Genomic DNA, 21,621 nt, shown 5'->3' on the forward strand with positions numbered 1-21,621 from the left:
ATTTTAAAAATACTGTAATTGGACTGTTTAATACAAACCTCTCACTCTCTGACATATATGATCTGATTTCATTATTCATTCAATACATTTAGTTTATTAACCTGCTCTGTCACTCCACTGGGTAGTTATTCATATAATAAAAAGCATTTCATTCAAAGAGCTTTAGTTTTCTAACGCCTCTCAGGGTTTTCTTGTGGAATGGGACGCTTTTTAATCACAATAAGACACCTCAGGACATCTTTTCAAAGCTTTTAAGACAGTCCTTAATTAACTCCTATTTATTTTAAAGAGGTAAACCACCTGTTCATTTTACAAAACTAGAACCACACAGCTGAGTGATACACTGTATTTCAAGCCCTCTTCAGCGCTCTCAGTGTGTTTAGTTTTTCATGTTGTAACATTAACATGATGTCTTGTCCTTTTTTAAATCAATAGCAGTTAATTAAAGGCTGGAGGAAGCGCTTTGATAAGGCGTCCCCTCGAGTCTCACAGAGCAGCGCACTCCTTGGCGTGTCTCATTGCTGGTGACTCTTCTGCTGCTGTGGACGCGGCTCTGTTGCCTGGTTTAGTTCGCAGCGCAGTCTGAGGAAGAGTCTAAATCTGTGCCGCTGGACAGCAGGGAGGAATACTGTCCTGGATAAAGAATAGGAGACAATCATACAGTTTAAGAGAAACTAAATAAAAGCATGGGGTAGAAATAGCAGAGGTTACTGCCTGGAAGTTTACTCGTAAAGAATGACCTTTCTGCGACCCTGTGCTGTATTTACCAAAAACAAGTTCACACGCCCTGACCCTCCAAGACTAGCGAAGAGAAAGCTATGAAACTGCGAGCATGCCTGCGCCATTGTGGATCTGTTTGTGACAACGACGCTCAACTTGAATTAACCTGATATACTTCTAAAAAACATTATCAGCGGTATCGCGTTAGTGTTTGAACATCTCATTCAGAAGAAGAGGACGGGAAATATCAATATAATTACACGAAACACAGATTATATATCTGCGTGAAACTCGCAGCATCGACGCTGCTGCCGACTGATAAAGAAAGGACTATACCAACTCCGGCATGGGGGAGGGGTTACCTGAATTCAAATTGTATTCCTTGGGAAAAATATAGAGCTACAAGCAGCTCGATTATGATGTTAAAATTGAAAGTCATATTCATTTTTTATTAAAAGATCCCCGGTATCACAATTTCCTTTGCGGTTCATATTAGATGAATGGTCAGACCGCGCTGATCGGTGTGTATTTTGTGATTGGTATATTCCTCGTCCTGTGGGAGACAGACCCGTTCAGACACTGAGGGAGAGCAGAGAGGAGGTGAGAGAGTCTGCATGGAGCTCTACAATGTGTTTATAAACTACAGAGCGCTGTTATATTGTATTATTTTGAAAGGTCCGGGTTGTAGTGTGGTAGGAGCGCGTTGTTTTATCCGTTCAGACACTGAGGGAGAGCAGAGAGGAGGTGAGAGAGTCTGCATGGAGCTCTACAATGTGTTTATAAACTACAGAGCGCTGTTATATTGTATTATTTTGAAAGGTCCGGGTTGTAGTGTGGTAGGAGCGCGTTGTTTTATCCGTTCAGACACTGAGGGAGAGCAGAGAGGAGGTGAGAGAGTCTGCATGGAGCTCTACAATGTGTTTATAAACTACAGAGCGCTGTTATATTGTATTATTTTGAAAGGTCCGGGTTGTAGTGTGGTAGGAGCGCGTTGTTTTATCCGTTCAGACACTGAGGGAGAGCAGAGAGGAGGTGAGAGAGTCTGCATGGAGCTCTACAATGTGTTTATAAACTACAGAGCGCTGTTATATTGTATTATTTTGAAAGGTCCGGGTTGTAGTGTGGTAGGAGCGCGTTGTTTTATCCGTTCAGACACTGAGGGAGAGCAGAGAGGAGGTGAGAGAGTCTGCATGGAGCTCTACAATGTGTTTATAAACTACAGAGCGCTGTTATATTGTATTATTTTGAAAGGTCCGGGTTGTAGTGTGGTAGGAGCGCGTTGTTTTATCCGTTCAGACACTGAGGGAGAGCAGAGAGGAGGTGAGAGAGTCTGCATGGAGCTCTACAATGTGTTTATAAACTACAGAGCGCTGTTATATTGTATTATTTTGAAAGGTCCGGGTTGTAGTGTGGTAGGAGCGCGTTGTTTTATCCGTTCAGACACTGAGGGAGAGCAGAGAGGAGGTGAGAGAGTCTGCATGGAGCTCTACAATGTGTTTATAAACTACAGAGCGCTGTTATATTGTATTATTTTGAAAGGTCCGGGTTGTAGTGTGGTAGGAGCGCGTTGTTTTATCCGTTCAGACACTGAGGGAGAGCAGAGAGGAGGTGAGAGAGTCTGCATGGAGCTCTACAATGTGTTTATAAACTACAGAGCGCTGTTATATTGTATTATTTTGAAAGGTCCGGGTTGTAGTGTGGTAGGAGCGCGTTGTTTTATCCGTTCAGACACTGAGGGAGAGCAGAGAGGAGGTGAGAGAGTCTGCATGGAGCTCTACAATGTGTTTATAAACTACAGAGCGCTGTTATATTGTATTATTTTGAAAGGTCCGGGTTGTAGTGTGGTAGGAGCGCGTTGTTTTATCCGTTCAGACACTGAGGGAGAGCAGAGAGGAGGTGAGAGAGTCTGCATGGAGCTCTACAATGTGTTTATAAACTACAGAGCGCTGTTATATTGTATTATTTTGAAAGGTCCGGGTTGTAGTGTGGTAGGAGCGCGTTGTTTTATCCGTTCAGACACTGAGGGAGAGCAGAGAGGAGGTGAGAGAGTCTGCATGGAGCTCTACAATGTGTTTATAAACTACAGAGCGCTGTTATATTGTATTATTTTGAAAGGTCCGGGTTGTAGTGTGGTAGGAGCGCGTTGTTTTATCCGTTCAGACACTGAGGGAGAGCAGAGAGGAGGTGAGAGAGTCTGCATGGAGCTCTACAATGTGTTTATAAACTACAGAGCGCTGTTATATTGTATTATTTTGAAAGGTCCGGGTTGTAGTGTGGTAGGAGCGCGTTGTTTTATCCGTTCAGACACTGAGGGAGAGCAGAGAGGAGGTGAGAGAGTCTGCATGGAGCTCTACAATGTGTTTATAAACTACAGAGCGCTGTTATATTGTATTATTTTGAAAGGTCCGGGTTGTAGTGTGGTAGGAGCGCGTTGTTTTATCCGTTCAGACACTGAGGGAGAGCAGAGAGGAGGTGAGAGAGTCTGCATGGAGCTCTACAATGTGTTTATAAACTACAGAGCGCTGTTATATTGTATTATTTTGAAAGGTCCGGGTTGTAGTGTGGTAGGAGCGCGTTGTTTTATCCGTTCAGACACTGAGGGAGAGCAGAGAGGAGGTGAGAGAGTCTGCATGGAGCTCTACAATGTGTTTATAAACTACACAGCGCTGTTATATTGTATTATTTTGAAAGGTCCGGGTTGTAGTGTGGTAGGAGCGCGTTGTTTTATCCGTTCAGACACTGAGGGAGAGCAGAGAGGAGGTGAGAGAGTCTGCATGGAGCTCTACAATGTGTTTATAAACTACAGAGCGCTGTTATATTGTATTATTTTGAAAGGTCCGGGTTGTAGTGTGGTAGGAGCGCGTTGTTTTATCCGTTCAGACACTGAGGGAGAGCAGAGAGGAGGTGAGAGAGTCTGCATGGAGCTCTACAATGTGTTTATAAACTACAGAGCGCTGTTATATTGTATTATTTTGAAAGGTCCGGGTTGTAGTGTGGTAGGAGCGCGTTGTTTTATCCGTTCAGACACTGAGGGAGAGCAGAGAGGAGGTGAGAGAGTCTGCATGGAGCTCTACAATGTGTTTATAAACTACAGAGCGCTGTTATATTGTATTATTTTGAAAGGTCCGGGTTGTAGTGTGGTAGGAGCGCGTTGTTTTATCCGTTCAGACACTGAGGGAGAGCAGAGAGGAGGTGAGAGAGTCTGCATGGAGCTCTACAATGTGTTTATAAACTACAGAGCGCTGTTATATTGTATTATTTTGAAAGGTCCGGGTTGTAGTGTGGTAGGAGCGCGTTGTTTTATCCGTTCAGACACTGAGGGAGAGCAGAGAGGAGGTGAGAGAGTCTGCATGGAGCTCTACAATGTGTTTATAAACTACAGAGCGCTGTTATATTGTATTATTTTGAAAGGTCCGGGTTGTAGTGTGGTAGGAGCGCGTTGTTTTATCCGTTCAGACACTGAGGGAGAGCAGAGAGGAGGTGAGAGAGTCTGCATGGAGCTCTACAATGTGTTTATAAACTACACAGCGCTGTTATATTGTATTATTTTGAAAGGTCCGGGTTGTAGTGTGGTAGGAGCGCGTTGTTTTATCCGTTCAGACACTGAGGGAGAGCAGAGAGGAGGTGAGAGAGTCTGCATGGAGCTCTACAATGTGTTTATAAACTACAGAGCGCTGTTATATTGTATTATTTTGAAAGGTCCGGGTTGTAGTGTGGTAGGAGCGCGTTGTTTTATCCGTTCAGACACTGAGGGAGAGCAGAGAGGAGGTGAGAGAGTCTGCATGGAGCTCTACAATGTGTTTATAAACTACAGAGCGCTGTTATATTGTATTATTTTGAAAGGTCCGGGTTGTAGTGTGGTAGGAGCGCGTTGTTTTATCCGTTCAGACACTGAGGGAGAGCAGAGAGGAGGTGAGAGAGTCTGCATGGAGCTCTACAATGTGTTTATAAACTACAGAGCGCTGTTATATTGTATTATTTTGAAAGGTCCGGGTTGTAGTGTGGTAGGAGCGCGTTGTTTTATCCGTTCAGACACTGAGGGAGAGCAGAGAGGAGGTGAGAGAGTCTGCATGGAGCTCTACAATGTGTTTATAAACTACAGAGCGCTGTTATATTGTATTATTTTGAAAGGTCCGGGTTGTAGTGTGGTAGGAGCGCGTTGTTTTATCCGTTCAGACACTGAGGGAGAGCAGAGAGGAGGTGAGAGAGTCTGCATGGAGCTCTACAATGTGTTTATAAACTACAGAGCGCTGTTATATTGTATTATTTTGAAAGGTCCGGGTTGTAGTGTGGTAGGAGCGCGTTGTTTTATCCGTTCAGACACTGAGGGAGAGCAGAGAGGAGGTGAGAGAGTCTGCATGGAGCTCTACAATGTGTTTATAAACTACAGAGCGCTGTTATATTGTATTATTTTGAAAGGTCCGGGTTGTAGTGTGGTAGGAGCGCGTTGTTTTATCCGTTCAGACACTGAGGGAGAGCAGAGAGGAGGTGAGAGAGTCTGCATGGAGCTCTACAATGTGTTTATAAACTACAGAGCGCTGTTATATTGTATTATTTTGAAAGGTCCGGGTTGTAGTGTGGTAGGAGCGCGTTGTTTTATCCGTTCAGACACTGAGGGAGAGCAGAGAGGAGGTGAGAGAGTCTGCATGGAGCTCTACAATGTGTTTATAAACTACAGAGCGCTGTTATATTGTATTATTTTGAAAGGTCCGGGTTGTAGTGTGGTAGGAGCGCGTTGTTTTATCCGTTCAGACACTGAGGGAGAGCAGAGAGGAGGTGAGAGAGTCTGCATGGAGCTCTACAATGTGTTTATAAACTACAGAGCGCTGTTATATTGTATTATTTTGAAAGGTCCGGGTTGTAGTGTGGTAGGAGCGCGTTGTTTTATCCGTTCAGACACTGAGGGAGAGCAGAGAGGAGGTGAGAGAGTCTGCATGGAGCTCTACAATGTGTTTATAAACTACAGAGCGCTGTTATATTGTATTATTTTGAAAGGTCCGGGTTGTAGTGTGGTAGGAGCGCGTTGTTTTATCCGTTCAGACACTGAGGGAGAGCAGAGAGGAGGTGAGAGAGTCTGCATGGAGCTCTACAATGTGTTTATAAACTACAGAGCGCTGTTATATTGTATTATTTTGAAAGGTCCGGGTTGTAGTGTGGTAGGAGCGCGTTGTTTTATCCGTTCAGACACTGAGGGAGAGCAGAGAGGAGGTGAGAGAGTCTGCATGGAGCTCTACAATGTGTTTATAAACTACAGAGCGCTGTTATATTGTATTATTTTGAAAGGTCCGGGTTGTAGTGTGGTAGGAGCGCGTTGTTTTATCCGTTCAGACACTGAGGGAGAGCAGAGAGGAGGTGAGAGAGTCTGCATGGAGCTCTACAATGTGTTTATAAACTACAGAGCGCTGTTATATTGTATTATTTTGAAAGGTCCGGGTTGTAGTGTGGTAGGAGCGCGTTGTTTTATCCGTTCAGACACTGAGGGAGAGCAGAGAGGAGGTGAGAGAGTCTGCATGGAGCTCTACAATGTGTTTATAAACTACAGAGCGCTGTTATATTGTATTATTTTGAAAGGTCCGGGTTGTAGTGTGGTAGGAGCGCGTTGTTTTACCCGTTCAGACACTGAGGGAGAGCAGAGAGGAGGTGAGAGAGTCTGCATGGAGCTCTACAATGTGTTTATAAACTACAGAGCGCTGTTATATTGTATTATTTTGAAAGGTCCGGGTTGTAGTGTGGTAGGAGCGCGTTGTTTTATCCGTTCAGACACTGAGGGAGAGCAGAGAGGAGGTGAGAGAGTCTGCATGGAGCTCTACAATGTGTTTATAAACTACAGAGCGCTGTTATATTGTATTATTTTGAAAGGTCCGGGTTGTAGTGTGGTAGGAGCGCGTTGTTTTATCCGTTCAGACACTGAGGGAGAGCAGAGAGGAGGTGAGAGAGTCTGCATGGAGCTCTACAATGTGTTTATAAACTACAGAGCGCTGTTATATTGTATTATTTTGAAAGGTCCGGGTTGTAGTGTGGTAGGAGCGCGTTGTTTTATCCGTTCAGACACTGAGGGAGAGCAGAGAGGAGGTAAGAGAGTCTGCATGGAGCTCTACAATGTGTTTATAAACTACAGAGCGCTGTTATATTGTATTATTTTGAAAGGTCCGGGTTGTAGTGTGGTAGGAGCGCGTTGTTTTATCCGTTCAGACACTGAGGGAGAGCAGAGAGGAGGTGAGAGAGTCTGCATGGAGCTCTACAATGTGTTTATAAACTACAGAGCGCTGTTATATTGTATTATTTTGAAAGGTCCGGGTTGTAGTGTGGTAGGAGCGCGTTGTTTTACCCGTTCAGACACTGAGGGAGAGCAGAGAGGAGGTGAGAGAGTCTGCATGGAGCTCTACAATGTGTTTATAAACTACAGAGCGCTGTTATATTGTATTATTTTGAAAGGTCCGGGTTGTAGTGTGGTAGGAGCGCGTTGTTTTATCCGTTCAGACACTGAGGGAGAGCAGAGAGGAGGTGAGAGAGTCTGCATGGAGCTCTACAATGTGTTTATAAACTACAGAGCGCTGTTATATTGTATTATTTTGAAAGGTCCGGGTTGTAGTGTGGTAGGAGCGCGTTGTTTTATCCGTTCAGACACTGAGGGAGAGCAGAGAGGAGGTGAGAGAGTCTGCATGGAGCTCTACAATGTGTTTATAAACTACAGAGCGCTGTTATATTGTATTATTTTGAAAGGTCCGGGTTGTAGTGTGGTAGGAGCGCGTTGTTTTATCCGTTCAGACACTGAGGGAGAGCAGAGAGGAGGTAAGAGAGTCTGCATGGAGCTCTACAATGTGTTTATAAACTACAGAGCGCTGTTATATTGTATTATTTTGAAAGGTCCGGGTTGTAGTGTGGTAGGAGCGCGTTGTTTTATCCGTTCAGACACTGAGGGAGAGCAGAGAGGAGGTGAGAGAGTCTGCATGGAGCTCTACAATGTGTTTATAAACTACAGAGCGCTGTTATATTGTATTATTTTGAAAGGTCCGGGTTGTAGTGTGGTAGGAGCGCGTTGTTTTATCTGTTCAGACACTGAGGGAGAGCAGAGAGGAGGTGAGAGAGTCTGCATGGAGCTCTACAATGTGTTTATAAACTACAGAGCGCTGTTATATTGTATTATTTTGAAAGGTCCGGGTTGTAGTGTGGTAGGAGCGCGTTGTTTTATCCGTTCAGACACTGAGGGAGAGCAGAGAGGAGGTGAGAGAGTCTGCATGGAGCTCTACAATGTGTTTATAAACTACAGAGCGCTGTTATATTGTATTATTTTGAAAGGTCCGGGTTGTAGTGTGGTAGGAGCGCGTTGTTTTATCCGTTCAGACACTGAGGGAGAGCAGAGAGGAGGTGAGAGAGTCTGCATGGAGCTCTACAATGTGTTTATAAACTACAGAGCGCTGTTATATTGTATTATTTTGAAAGGTCCGGGTTGTAGTGTGGTAGGAGCGCGTTGTTTTATCCGTTCAGACACTGAGGGAGAGCAGAGAGGAGGTGAGAGAGTCTGCATGGAGCTCTACAATGTGTTTATAAACTACAGAGCGCTGTTATATTGTATTATTTTGAAAGGTCCGGGTTGTAGTGTGGTAGGAGCGCGTTGTTTTATCCGTTCAGACACTGAGGGAGAGCAGAGAGGAGGTGAGAGAGTCTGCATGGAGCTCTACAATGTGTTTATAAACTACAGAGCGCTGTTATATTGTATTATTTTGAAAGGTCCGGGTTGTAGTGTGGTAGGAGCGCGTTGTTTTATCCGTTCAGACACTGAGGGAGAGCAGAGAGGAGGTGAGAGAGTCTGCATGGAGCTCTACAATGTGTTTATAAACTACAGAGCGCTGTTATATTGTATTATTTTGAAAGGTCCGGGTTGTAGTGTGGTAGGAGCGCGTTGTTTTATCCGTTCAGACACTGAGGGAGAGCAGAGAGGAGGTGAGAGAGTCTGCATGGAGCTCTACAATGTGTTTATAAACTACAGAGCGCTGTTATATTGTATTATTTTGAAAGGTCCGGGTTGTAGTGTGGTAGGAGCGCGTTGTTTTATCCGTTCAGACACTGAGGGAGAGCAGAGAGGAGGTGAGAGAGTCTGCATGGAGCTCTACAATGTGTTTATAAACTACAGAGCGCTGTTATATTGTATTATTTTGAAAGGTCCGGGTTGTAGTGTGGTAGGAGCGCGTTGTTTTATCCGTTCAGACACTGAGGGAGAGCAGAGAGGAGGTGAGAGAGTCTGCATGGAGCTCTACAATGTGTTTATAAACTACAGAGCGCTGTTATATTGTATTATTTTGAAAGGTCCGGGTTGTAGTGTGGTAGGAGCGCGTTGTTTTATCCGTTCAGACACTGAGGGAGAGCAGAGAGGAGGTGAGAGAGTCTGCATGGAGCTCTACAATGTGTTTATAAACTACAGAGCGCTGTTATATTGTATTATTTTGAAAGTTCCGGGTTGTAGTGTGGTAGGAGCGCGTTGTTTTATCCGTTCAGACACTGAGGGAGAGCAGAGAGGAGGTGAGAGAGTCTGCATGGAGCTCTACAATGTGTTTATAAACTACAGAGCGCTGTTATATTGTATTATTTTGAAAGGTCCGGGTTGTAGTGTGGTAGGAGCGCGTTGTTTTATCCGTTCAGACACTGAGGGAGAGCAGAGAGGAGGTGAGAGAGTCTGCATGGAGCTCTACAATGTGTTTATAAACTACAGAGCGCTGTTATATTGTATTATTTTGAAAGGTCCGGGTTGTAGTGTGGTAGGAGCGCGTTGTTTTATCCGTTCAGACACTGAGGGAGAGCAGAGAGGAGGTGAGAGAGTCTGCATGGAGCTCTACAATGTGTTTATAAACTACAGAGCGCTGTTATATTGTATTATTTTGAAAGGTCCGGGTTGTAGTGTGGTAGGAGCGCGTTGTTTTATCCGTTCAGACACTGAGGGAGAGCAGAGAGGAGGTGAGAGAGTCTGCATGGAGCTCTACAATGTGTTTATAAACTACAGAGCGCTGTTATATTGTATTATTTTGAAAGGTCCGGGTTGTAGTGTGGTAGGAGCGCGTTGTTTTATCCGTTCAGACACTGAGGGAGAGCAGAGAGGAGGTGAGAGAGTCTGCATGGAGCTCTACAATGTGTTTATAAACTACAGAGCGCTGTTATATTGTATTATTTTGAAAGGTCCGGGTTGTAGTGTGGTAGGAGCGCGTTGTTTTACCCGTTCAGACACTGAGGGAGAGCAGAGAGGAGGTGAGAGAGTCTGCATGGAGCTCTACAATGTGTTTATAAACTACAGAGCGCTGTTATATTGTATTATTTTGAAAGGTCCGGGTTGTAGTGTGGTAGGAGCGCGTTGTTTTATCCGTTCAGACACTGAGGGAGAGCAGAGAGGAGGTGAGAGAGTCTGCATGGAGCTCTACAATGTGTTTATAAACTACAGAGCGCTGTTATATTGTATTATTTTGAAAGGTCCGGGTTGTAGTGTGGTAGGAGCGCGTTGTTTTATCCGTTCAGACACTGAGGGAGAGCAGAGAGGAGGTGAGAGAGTCTGCATGGAGCTCTACAATGTGTTTATAAACTACAGAGCGCTGTTATATTGTATTATTTTGAAAGGTCCGGGTTGTAGTGTGGTAGGAGCGCGTTGTTTTATCCGTTCAGACACTGAGGGAGAGCAGAGAGGAGGTAAGAGAGTCTGCATGGAGCTCTACAATGTGTTTATAAACTACAGAGCGCTGTTATATTGTATTATTTTGAAAGGTCCGGGTTGTAGTGTGGTAGGAGCGCGTTGTTTTATCCGTTCAGACACTGAGGGAGAGCAGAGAGGAGGTGAGAGAGTCTGCATGGAGCTCTACAATGTGTTTATAAACTACAGAGCGCTGTTATATTGTATTATTTTGAAAGGTCCGGGTTGTAGTGTGGTAGGAGCGCGTTGTTTTATCTGTTCAGACACTGAGGGAGAGCAGAGAGGAGGTGAGAGAGTCTGCATGGAGCTCTACAATGTGTTTATAAACTACAGAGCGCTGTTATATTGTATTATTTTGAAAGGTCCGGGTTGTAGTGTGGTAGGAGCGCGTTGTTTTATCCGTTCAGACACTGAGGGAGAGCAGAGAGGAGGTGAGAGAGTCTGCATGGAGCTCTACAATGTGTTTATAAACTACAGAGCGCTGTTATATTGTATTATTTTGAAAGGTCCGGGTTGTAGTGTGGTAGGAGCGCGTTGTTTTATCCGTTCAGACACTGAGGGAGAGCAGAGAGGAGGTGAGAGAGTCTGCATGGAGCTCTACAATGTGTTTATAAACTACAGAGCGCTGTTATATTGTATTATTTTGAAAGGTCCGGGTTGTAGTGTGGTAGGAGCGCGTTGTTTTATCCGTTCAGACACTGAGGGAGAGCAGAGAGGAGGTGAGAGAGTCTGCATGGAGCTCTACAATGTGTTTATAAACTACAGAGCGCTGTTATATTGTATTATTTTGAAAGGTCCGGGTTGTAGTGTGGTAGGAGCGCGTTGTTTTATCCGTTCAGACACTGAGGGAGAGCAGAGAGGAGGTGAGAGAGTCTGCATGGAGCTCTACAATGTGTTTATAAACTACAGAGCGCTGTTATATTGTATTATTTTGAAAGGTCCGGGTTGTAGTGTGGTAGGAGCGCGTTGTTTTATCCGTTCAGACACTGAGGGAGAGCAGAGAGGAGGTGAGAGAGTCTGCATGGAGCTCTACAATGTGTTTATAAACTACAGAGCGCTGTTATATTGTATTATTTTGAAAGGTCCGGGTTGTAGTGTGGTAGGAGCGCGTTGTTTTATCCGTTCAGACACTGAGGGAGAGCAGAGAGGAGGTGAGAGAGTCTGCATGGAGCTCTACAATGTGTTTATAAACTACAGAGCGCTGTTATATTGTATTATTTTGAAAGGTCCGGGTTGTAGTGTGGTAGGAGCGCGTTGTTTTATCCGTTCAGACACTGAGGGAGAGCAGAGAGGAGGTGAGAGAGTCTGCATGGAGCTCTACAATGTGTTTATAAACTACAGAGCGCTGTTATATTGTATTATTTTGAAAGGTCCGGGTTGTAGTGTGGTAGGAGCGCGTTGTTTTATCCGTTCAGACACTGAGGGAGAGCAGAGAGGAGGTGAGAGAGTCTGCATGGAGCTCTACAATGTGTTTATAAACTACAGAGCGCTGTTATATTGTATTATTTTGAAAGGTCCGGGTTGTAGTGTGGTAGGAGCGCGTTGTTTTATCCGTTCAGACACTGAGGGAGAGCAGAGAGGAGGTGAGAGAGTCTGCATGGAGCTCTACAATGTGTTTATAAACTACAGAGCGCTGTTATATTGTATTATTTTGAAAGGTCCGGGTTGTAGTGTGGTAGGAGCGCGTTGTTTTATCCGTTCAGACACTGAGGGAGAGCAGAGAGGAGGTGAGAGAGTCTGCATGGAGCTCTACAATGTGTTTATAAACTACAGAGCGCTGTTATATTGTATTATTTTGAAAGGTCCGGGTTGTAGTGTGGTAGGAGCGCGTTGTTTTATCCGTTCAGACACTGAGGGAGAGCAGAGAGGAGGTGAGAGAGTCTGCATGGAGCTCTACAATGTGTTTATAAACTACAGAGCGCTGTTATATTGTATTATTTTGAAAGGTCCGGGTTGTAGTGTGGTAGGAGCGCGTTGTTTTATCCGTTCAGACACTGAGGGAGAGCAGAGAGGAGGTGAGAGAGTCTGCATGGAGCTCTACAATGTGTTTATAAACTACAGAGCGCTGTTATATTGTATTATTTTGAAAGGTCCGGGTTGTAGTGTGGTAGGAGCGCGTTGTTTTATCCGTTCAGACACTGAGGGAGAGCAGAGAGGAGGTGAGAGAGTCTGCATGGAGCTCTACAATGTGTTTATAAACTACAGAGCGCTGTTATATTGTATTATTTTGAAAGGTCCGGGTTGTAGTGTGGTAGGAGCGCGTTGTTTTTGTGTGTGTGTGTGTTGTGTTTGTGAAGCGGCGTGTTTGTTTTTATTCATATCTCTCAGTTGCAGTCTCCGTGCCGCGGGCTCAGTGCTGCTCGAGTGGCGGGTTTGCAGACAGATTGAGCTCGTGTTGAAAACATCTAGCGAGTAAATGCAGTCGGGGAAGTTTTTTTTTTTTTTTTTTTATAAACGAGATCAAATATATTTTCAGTATCAAACAATTAGTATTTCACTGAGTGGAGTACGTGCACGTGTACCGTAATGATTGTAAAAGCAGCGCATTCCAAAACGTTAATACAGTGACTATCTCATTTTCACACTTACCTGAATACGCATGGAAACCAGCTTTCTGTCCTTCTTAATGCGTTTGAAATCATATTTAAATATACTTTCAATGAAGTGTAGCTTTGTTTCCTTCACTAGTTTTATTCTGCTGGTATCATTTAAAACACTGAGGGAGACCTCAGTTCCAAACTCGTGCTGTGGAGCGTCACACAGGGTTTTTAATATTGCTACCTGAAAGAAACTCGTTTTTATTTTGATGCAGGATATCTGGTACTACACGAGGTTACAATACGGGTTTACAAGCCTTGCTTTCAGATAGTGCTGCACTTCCTTGTTCACCTGGGGGGTGAAATTGCCCCCTCCTCTTGAACGGCTTCTTTCACAGTATCTTAAACTGTATTCTTGTAATCTCATAGTACTGTATATATCTGTGAAAGTGAACCGAAGCAAATAATACATGTAAAAAAAAAACAAAAAAACTTTGTTCTCCTTGAACTAAACAAACACATTTTCAGATCTGAAGAGAAGAAAGGACACATTCACTGAGGAGACGGTCAGAGCGAGTGACTGGAGCACTAGAGCCGTGCTGCACACCCCACTGACAATACCTGAAGTAAGTGTCTCTCTCTCTATTCATTACACTTCAATCAGCTTCATACTCGGCTTATATTGTCTCATTGTAACTGAGTGTGTCAGAGCAGTCACTGTGTTACTGGGCAGGATTGTAGTTGTGTGCAATGCTTTGTTTATTATTGTGACATTGTTGCTTAATATTACAGAAAGAAACGTATCTGAAAGGCTAAGAGTTTAGCACAAGAATGCGCGTTACAGTACAATGAATCTCTGTTATTTTCACAGATTAAAAAGGGCTGATCACTTGCTTTTAAATTAATTTTTTCAGTAGATCTCTTTTCCATGACTCATTTCCGACTGTTTCTTAAGTGAACAGTACTGTGCAAGTTATTGCTCTGCACACAGAGGTGCCTCAAATCAATACTATGCAAGTTATTGCTCTGCACACAGAGGTGTCCTCAAATCAATACTATGCAAGTTATTGCTCTGCACACAGAGGTGCCTCAAATCAATACTATGCAAGTTATTGCTCTGCACACAGAGGTGCCTCAAATCAATACTATGCAAGTTATTGCTGTACACACAGAGGTGCCTCAAATCAATACTATGCAAGTTATTGCTGTACACACAGAGGTGCCTCAAGTCAATACTATGCAAGTTATTGCTCTGCACACAGAGGTGCCTCAAATCAATACTATGCAAGTTATTGCTGTACACACAGAGGTGCCTCAAATCAATACTATGCAAGTTATTGCTGTACACACAGAGGTGCCTCAAATCAATACTATGCAAGTTATTGCTCTGCACACAGAGGTGCCTCAAATCAATACTATGCAAGTTATTGCTCTGCACACAGAGGTGTCTCAAATCAATACTATGCAAGTTATTGCTCTGCACACAGAGGTGTCTCAAATCAATACTATGCAAGTTATTGCTGTACACACAGTTGTCCTCAAATCAGTAATTGCAGTAACATTCTAAACAATTAGCCTTGTTTTTAATAAGTAAAAACTTTATAAGGACAATGAAAAAGTGCCATGGCCATGAAAAAAAAAAGTTGTATTTATCAAAAGCATCTCTCCCTGTATTTGTACTAAAGGGTGTCTATCAATGCAGGCTGTATTATTATTGTTCTCTTTGTGCCTTTACTTTACAGGCATTTAAAATTACTGTTAAAAAAACAACATTTTCATAAGTCCAGCTTCCATACACTGTAGCTATCAATGGTAGATGCATGTTTTAGTCACACATTTGTAAATATGTCACATTTTGACTCTGGGTATGTTACCAAGTTATTATTATTTATTTATTAGCAGACGCCCTTATCCAGGGCGACTTACAATTGTTACAAGATATCACATTATTTTTTTACATTCAGTTACCCATTTATACAGTTGGGTTTTTACTGGGTTAGCAATCTAGGTAAAGTACCTTGCTCAAGGGTACAGCAGCAGTGTCTCCACCTGGGATTGAACCCACGACCCTCCGGTCAAGAGTCCAGAGCCCTAACCACTACTCCACACTGCTGCCCAGTTACTAATATTACATTTTCTTGGGATGAAGGAAAATATTTTAGTGATTCAAAATAATGGTGTTTAAATTAAACCAAATGTCACAGCCATAACATTTTCTTGGTAAAGTTTCTATAAAAGTTGGATACTACATTATATATTTTGTTCAGACTTTCTCTGCAAAGCTAATTTTTTAAAATGTATGTTCTGGAATAAACATGTTGACCCTTTCTAATAGTAAGTGCCCAGATTAGCGTCATGGACGTGACAGTTCTGGATGTGACTGGTAGTAAACTTGATGAGATTGCAGAGTAATCCCATGTCTTATCATGCACAAGCTAAATATTAATTGAAATCACTGAAGGGCATCAGAGCACATTGTCATGAGACCATATAAACAGATCTCAAGACCAAACAATCACGTCGCTCATCTTAATGGGGATTAAAGTGTTTTCTGTCATCTGCTGGTCTTACATTTTTGTGTTCATGTTAACGCCCCTCCATAGTAAAATGTTAAAATGACAGTTGGTGGCAATGTGCTGAAACACGCACATTTCATTGATTTACTGTAAGATCAACAAAATACACGTACGTTTAAACTGCAGTCTCATCGTGTTAGTTCAGTCACTTCATTCAAAGCACTTGCGTTTCACTTTGCATCTCGTTATTATAACCATTCAGGACGCACTTCAAGAAGCTTTTATTTCTTATTTCTGTGCCAGTTTACATGTTTTTATTTAATAATAGGGGTGCTCTGATAATCGGGAGCCTGTCTGCATGGCACCGATAAGAGGAAATAAAAACACACACACTCGTCTATCTGCAGTGTGTGTTATTTTAGCCGATAATGTACACCCATATACATGATTGAATTTCATCCAGCACAGAATTTAATGTTTGCTCAGGCATGCTTACTAATGATGCAAGAACATTGAGACACTCATTTTCCCAGTGCTGTGTAACGTGAGATCATCCTGCAGTAAATAAGTCTCTAAAGAGCCGTGTTTGGATTTTTAATATCTGAAGACAACAATAGGATAGCGAGTTGTGTGCAGCAGAAGAGACTTGATGCTGCATTAAATCCAACGATGATCTGCGAGTAGAATATTATTCTGATGCTTTAAAAAACAATAGATTGAATCCTAAATAACACTGATGGTTTAAAATTGTTATTATTATTATTATTATTATTATTAGTAATTGTGTATCTTGCTCAATCTCATTGGGTGCGGGTGTATTCTGTGGCTTTTTGGAGCTGTAATTGATTACTGTGCCGTCTTGTTTAGTAACAAATTCAAGTTTGTCTGAATTTTATAAGCAGTTATTTTCATGAGATCTTTTTGTTTTTGATTAAGTGAACAGTTTAAGCTGTGCTGCATTTTGAAGCAGTGTATGCTTACAATAAGAATGTAACGGCCGCTGGTGTAGTTCACATTGTCTAGACTGTGATTCTTTTCTACTGTACAGTACAGGTAGAGGTTATGATACGCAATGCTAGACAGCAAGTGGCTATTCAAATTAATGTCACATTATAGATTTTTACTAGTACAAATGCAAAGTGTTATTTTTGTGTGACTGTTGTAAAACAAATGTATAAATTGCTGTCCAGCACACAGTATAATACTTCGTTATTCTTTGTATTCATTTTCTGAAGTAAATGCAACACGTAAACAATACCCGTTCATTTTAACATTCATAATTGTAAAACAGTTTCAATTTGGCCCTGGGTCTTGTTCTAGTAGTTTACAATAGCTTACATGCACTGTCTATTATTATCGGTATCGGCCGATATGGGCAGAGAACCATCGACTATCAGCATCAGACAAGAAAATCTTTATCAGTGCTCCTCGGATTACTGCAGCACTTCATGACTGTCACTACATTACTTTATACTCTGAATTACTGCAGCACTTCATGACTGTCACTACATTACTTTATACTCTGAATTACTGCAGCACTTCATCACTGTCAGCACATTACTTTATACTCTGAATTACTGCAGCACTTCATGACTGTCAGCACATTACTTTATACTCTGAATTACTGCAGCACTTCATCACTGTCACTACATTACTTTATACTCTGAATTACTGCAGCACTTCATCACTGTCAGCACATTACTTTATACTCTGAATTACTGCAGCACTTCATCACTGTCACTACATTACTTTATACTCTGAATTACTGCAGCACTTCATCACTGTCAGCACATTACTTTATACTCTGAATTACTGCAGCACTTCATGACTGTCAGCACATTACTTTATACTCTGAATTACTGCGGCACTTCATGACTGTCAGCACATTACTTTATACTCTGAATTACTGCAGCACTTCATGACTGTCAGCACATTACTTTATACTCTGAATTACTGCAGCACTTCATGACTGTCAGCACATTACTTTATACTCTGAATTACTGCAGCACTTCATGACTGTCACTACATTACTTTATACTCTGAATTACTGCAGCACTTCATGACTGTCAGCACATTACTTTATACTCTGAATTACTGCAGCACTTCATGACTGTCAGCACATTACTTTATACTCTGAATTACTGCATCACTTCATGACTGTCAGCACATTACTTTATACTCTGAATTACTGCGGCACTTCATGACTGTCAGCACATTACTTTATACTCTGAATTACTGCAGCACTTCATGACTGTCAGCACATTACTTTATACTCTGAATTACTGCAGCACTTCATGACTGTCAGCACATTACTTTATACTCTGAATTACTGCAGCACTTCATGACTGTCACTACATTACTTTATACTCTGAATTACTGCAGCACTTCATGACTGTCAGCACATTACTTTATACTCTGAATTACTGCAGCACTTCATGACTGTCACTACATTACTTTATACTCTGAATTACTGCAGCACTTCATGACTGTCAGCACATTACTTTATACTCTGAATTACTGCGGCACTTCATGACTGTCAGCACATTACTTTATACTCTGAATTACTGCAGCACTTCATGACTGTCAGCACATTACTTTATACTCTGAATTACTGCAGCACTTCATGACTGTCAGCACATTACTTTATACTCTGAATTACTGCAGCACTTCATGACTGTCACTACATTACTTTATACTCTGAATTACTGCAGCACTTCATGACTGTCAGCACATTACTTTATACTCTGAATTACTGCAGCACTTCATGACTGTCAGCACATTACTTTATACTCTGAATTACTGCATCACTTCATGACTGTCAGCACATTACTTTATACTCTGAATTACTGCAGCACTTCATGACTGTCAGCACATTACTTTATACTCTGAATTACTGCAGCACTTCATGACTGTCACTACATTACTTTATACTCTGAATTACTGCAGCACTTCATGACTGTCACTACATTACTTTATACTCTGAATTACTGCAGCACTTCATGACTGTCAGCACATTACTTTATACTCTGAATTACTGCAGCACTTCATGACTGTCAGCACATTACTTTATACTCTGAATTACTGCGGCACTTCATGACTGTCAGCACATTACTTTATACTCTGAATTACTGCAGCACTTCATGACTGTCAGCACATTACTTTATACTCTGAATTACTGCAGCACTTCATGACTGTCAGCACATTACTTTATACTCTGAATTACTGCAGCACTTCATGACTGTCACTACATTACTTTATACTCTGAATTACTGCAGCACTTCATGACTGTCAGCACATTACTTTATACTCTGAATTACTGCAGCACTTCATGACTGTCACTACATTACTTTATACTCTGAATTACTGCATCACTTCATGACTGTCACTACATTACTTTATACTCTGAATTACTGCAGCACTTCATGACTGTCAGCACATTACTTTATACTCTGAATTACTGCAGCACTTCATGACTGTCACTACATTACTTTATACTCTGAATTACTGCAGCACTTCATGACTGTCAGTACATTACTTTATACTCTGAATTACTGCAGCACTTCATGACTGTCACTACATTACTTTATACTCTGAATTACTGCAGCACTTCATGACTGTCAGCACATTACTTTATACTCTGAATTACTGCAGCACTTCATGACTGTCAGTACATTACTTTATACTCTGAATTACTGCAGCACTTCATGACTGTCACTACATTACTTTATACTCTGAATTACTGCAGCACTTCATGACTGTCAGTAAATTATTTTATACTCTGAATTTTTTGTCATAAAACGTCTGCTGCAAATAAAGTAATTTTTGTTGTAGAGGGAAAGAAAAGAGACGAGTGTTCCGGCCCTTTATTCATATTATTATTTGTATTATTATTGTTTGCGGTGCAGACGATAAGCAGCCACCATTATTTGATTTTAAAACCTCGTAGGGATGCGTGACTGATCAGCTACTGATTATTAAACTAGCTGACAGTCACGCATCCTTACTAAACTCGTGCAGACTGTGGCCGAGGGGTAATAAGATAATTAACAGCTAGTTAACCCCTCGTCCAGAGTATAAAAGCCTCCAGCTTTCCTTGTTTGGAGTGGTGTAGAACGAGTGAGGAGTCAGGAGGTAAAAGAGAATTCAAAGTAAGCAATTGCTATACGTTCTGGCTCTAAACCAGCACGATACTCGTTTGTTTGGCCGACGTGCCCCTTTGTTTTGTTTAAGTCTTTTATTTCCTATTGTTTAATAAATGAACTGAACGCCGCAGCGTTTCAGTGTTGCCCCGCCAGTACCTGTTTGTTTTGGTTTTGTGTTTCTGGTGTGAAGTCATGCACTGCAAGCCATCATGTTCACAATCTCCTATTAAAAATAACACATCTGCAATCATTTCAGTCTTGAATGCAGAAAATATCTATAAACAGATGTGGCAATGAATTTACAAAGTGAAGTGAAACAAGTCAGAGTTTTAGCTTTAAAACTCCTACATAAGTTGAGTTTTTTTGTGCATTTTCAAATTAACACTTGAACCGCCGAAATTTCTGACTAGTTACAACCGCACAGCGGTTCATTAAAACAGCTTCGATATGAAAATGAAAAACAATCGGATACAACTTCATATTTTTATTTATGAACACCATACAGCTGTCTAATTAGTACAATCCACACAGACACTTTTCAACGTTACCAGTGCATGTGCCACAGTCTGCCTGTTCACAATGGGCGCAGGCTTCCAGTGTTTTGTTTCTGTTGTATTTAGCAGCCTGGCCTTGTCTTTTCCTTCGTGTGCCATTGGGTGCAGCGCTGGCTGAAGGTTGAGGGGCATTTGCAAGCCGGATTGCACTTCTCTTATTAAAATGTTTCTGCTGCAGCTCCAGGGCTAGCTGCAGAATGAAGTTCCTCCGGGAGATTGTGTTCCCGGTGCACTCCTTGTACAAAACAAAAGCCAGGTCCAAAACATAAAAAAACAGCCACAGGCCACCTGCGAGAAGCACCTTTGACAGGATACTGCCGTGCCCTTTGATCAAGTACATCCACACCGTACTGCGTTGCGTTGTAAAATGAAACACTCTCTGGCTTTCGTTTGGCATCAGTCCTGATGGTCACTGATTTATGAAGAGAGCTTAAAATAATAATAATAATAATAATAATAATAATAATAATAATAATATATGATGTGTAGAATGACTTTCATCAGTGTTTCAAGCACTCAACAGGATTATAATAGGCGGTTGTATTGCAATGTTTTACTGTTCTGTATTTAATATGCATTTTTTGTAAATGGCCCCAACATTTAATCTCAACCTTGTGGGATAAGCCATTACAAAGAAACATTTCAAGAATAATGTCTCATATAAGATTGTTAGTGATATGAGCGAGTTTCTGAAAATTTGCTCGGTGATTTCATTTCCTGCAAAGGGTGAAAGTGCTATTTTAATGATATTTCTGTAAGTTTCAGTAGTTTGATGTGTACAAAAGCAGCTGACAGCACTTACATCATTATATAATAATTGGATTGTTAGGGAACTTGTAAATAAATGACCTACCTGCTTGAAAAATCATACTGTTAGTTGGATGGGAAAATGTTTATTGGCATGTAAATCATTATATTATGTGAAGATTGGAACTAAGTTTTAGGCTACCAATAATCAGGATGATAATTAGAATTAATAATAGAAATGCTAAACTGGAAAATGCTGTCAATCTGTCTGCGGGGTAGGTTTTCTCTGGAGGGTTCCCAGCCCAGAATAAAGAAAAGGAGACTCTCGCTCTCTAAACTAGGAGGGCTATCCTTGCCTGTTCTTGAGAAATATTATTTGGCTGCAAGGCTATATTCGGTGCAATACTGGATTTTCAAAAATGTTAATGCCGGATGTACCCACATGAAACCATTTGGAAAACTATCTGACTATTCTCTCCTAACTTGTCCCAAAAAACAGCTGCTATAAATCATTCATATGTGAACGATGATGTCATGGTGACGGTAGATGCTCATTTTAAGGCGTTTTAAACAACCATTGGTTGCTTACCAAATGACTGACAACTCCAAAGGCTCCAACAACCAATCAGGGATGGTTTTATATACTTTCAAAACAAAAGCAGTTGGACAGAAAGCTAGATGAGTTTGTTTATTTATTTTTTTCTCTGTTTGGAGATTTGGCGATCACAAGTA

At 41.7% G+C, this 21,621-nt stretch overlaps 1 protein-coding gene across 2 annotated transcripts in view; it reads left to right on the forward strand.

Moving 5' to 3' along the window:
• The first annotated feature begins 1,258 nt into the window (after window positions 1-1,258).
• Window positions 1,259-21,621, forward strand: part of LOC117404829 (zinc finger protein 585A-like) — a 44,220-nt gene continuing 23,857 nt past the window's right edge. The window contains exons 1-2 of one of the 2 annotated variants that reach the window (XM_059014611.1): window positions 1,259-1,320; window positions 13,459-13,556. The gene's annotated coding sequence lies outside the window, so the exon portion shown is untranslated. Of the gene's footprint in view, window positions 1,321-12,723; window positions 12,806-13,458; window positions 13,557-21,621 lie in introns of those variants that run through there. The other variant, XM_059014612.1, reaches the window with a different exon arrangement.

The sequence above is a fragment of the Acipenser ruthenus genome, chromosome 48, assembly GCF_902713425.1.
Source record: "Acipenser ruthenus chromosome 48, fAciRut3.2 maternal haplotype, whole genome shotgun sequence".
NCBI lineage: Eukaryota > Metazoa > Chordata > Actinopteri > Acipenseriformes > Acipenseridae > Acipenser > Acipenser ruthenus.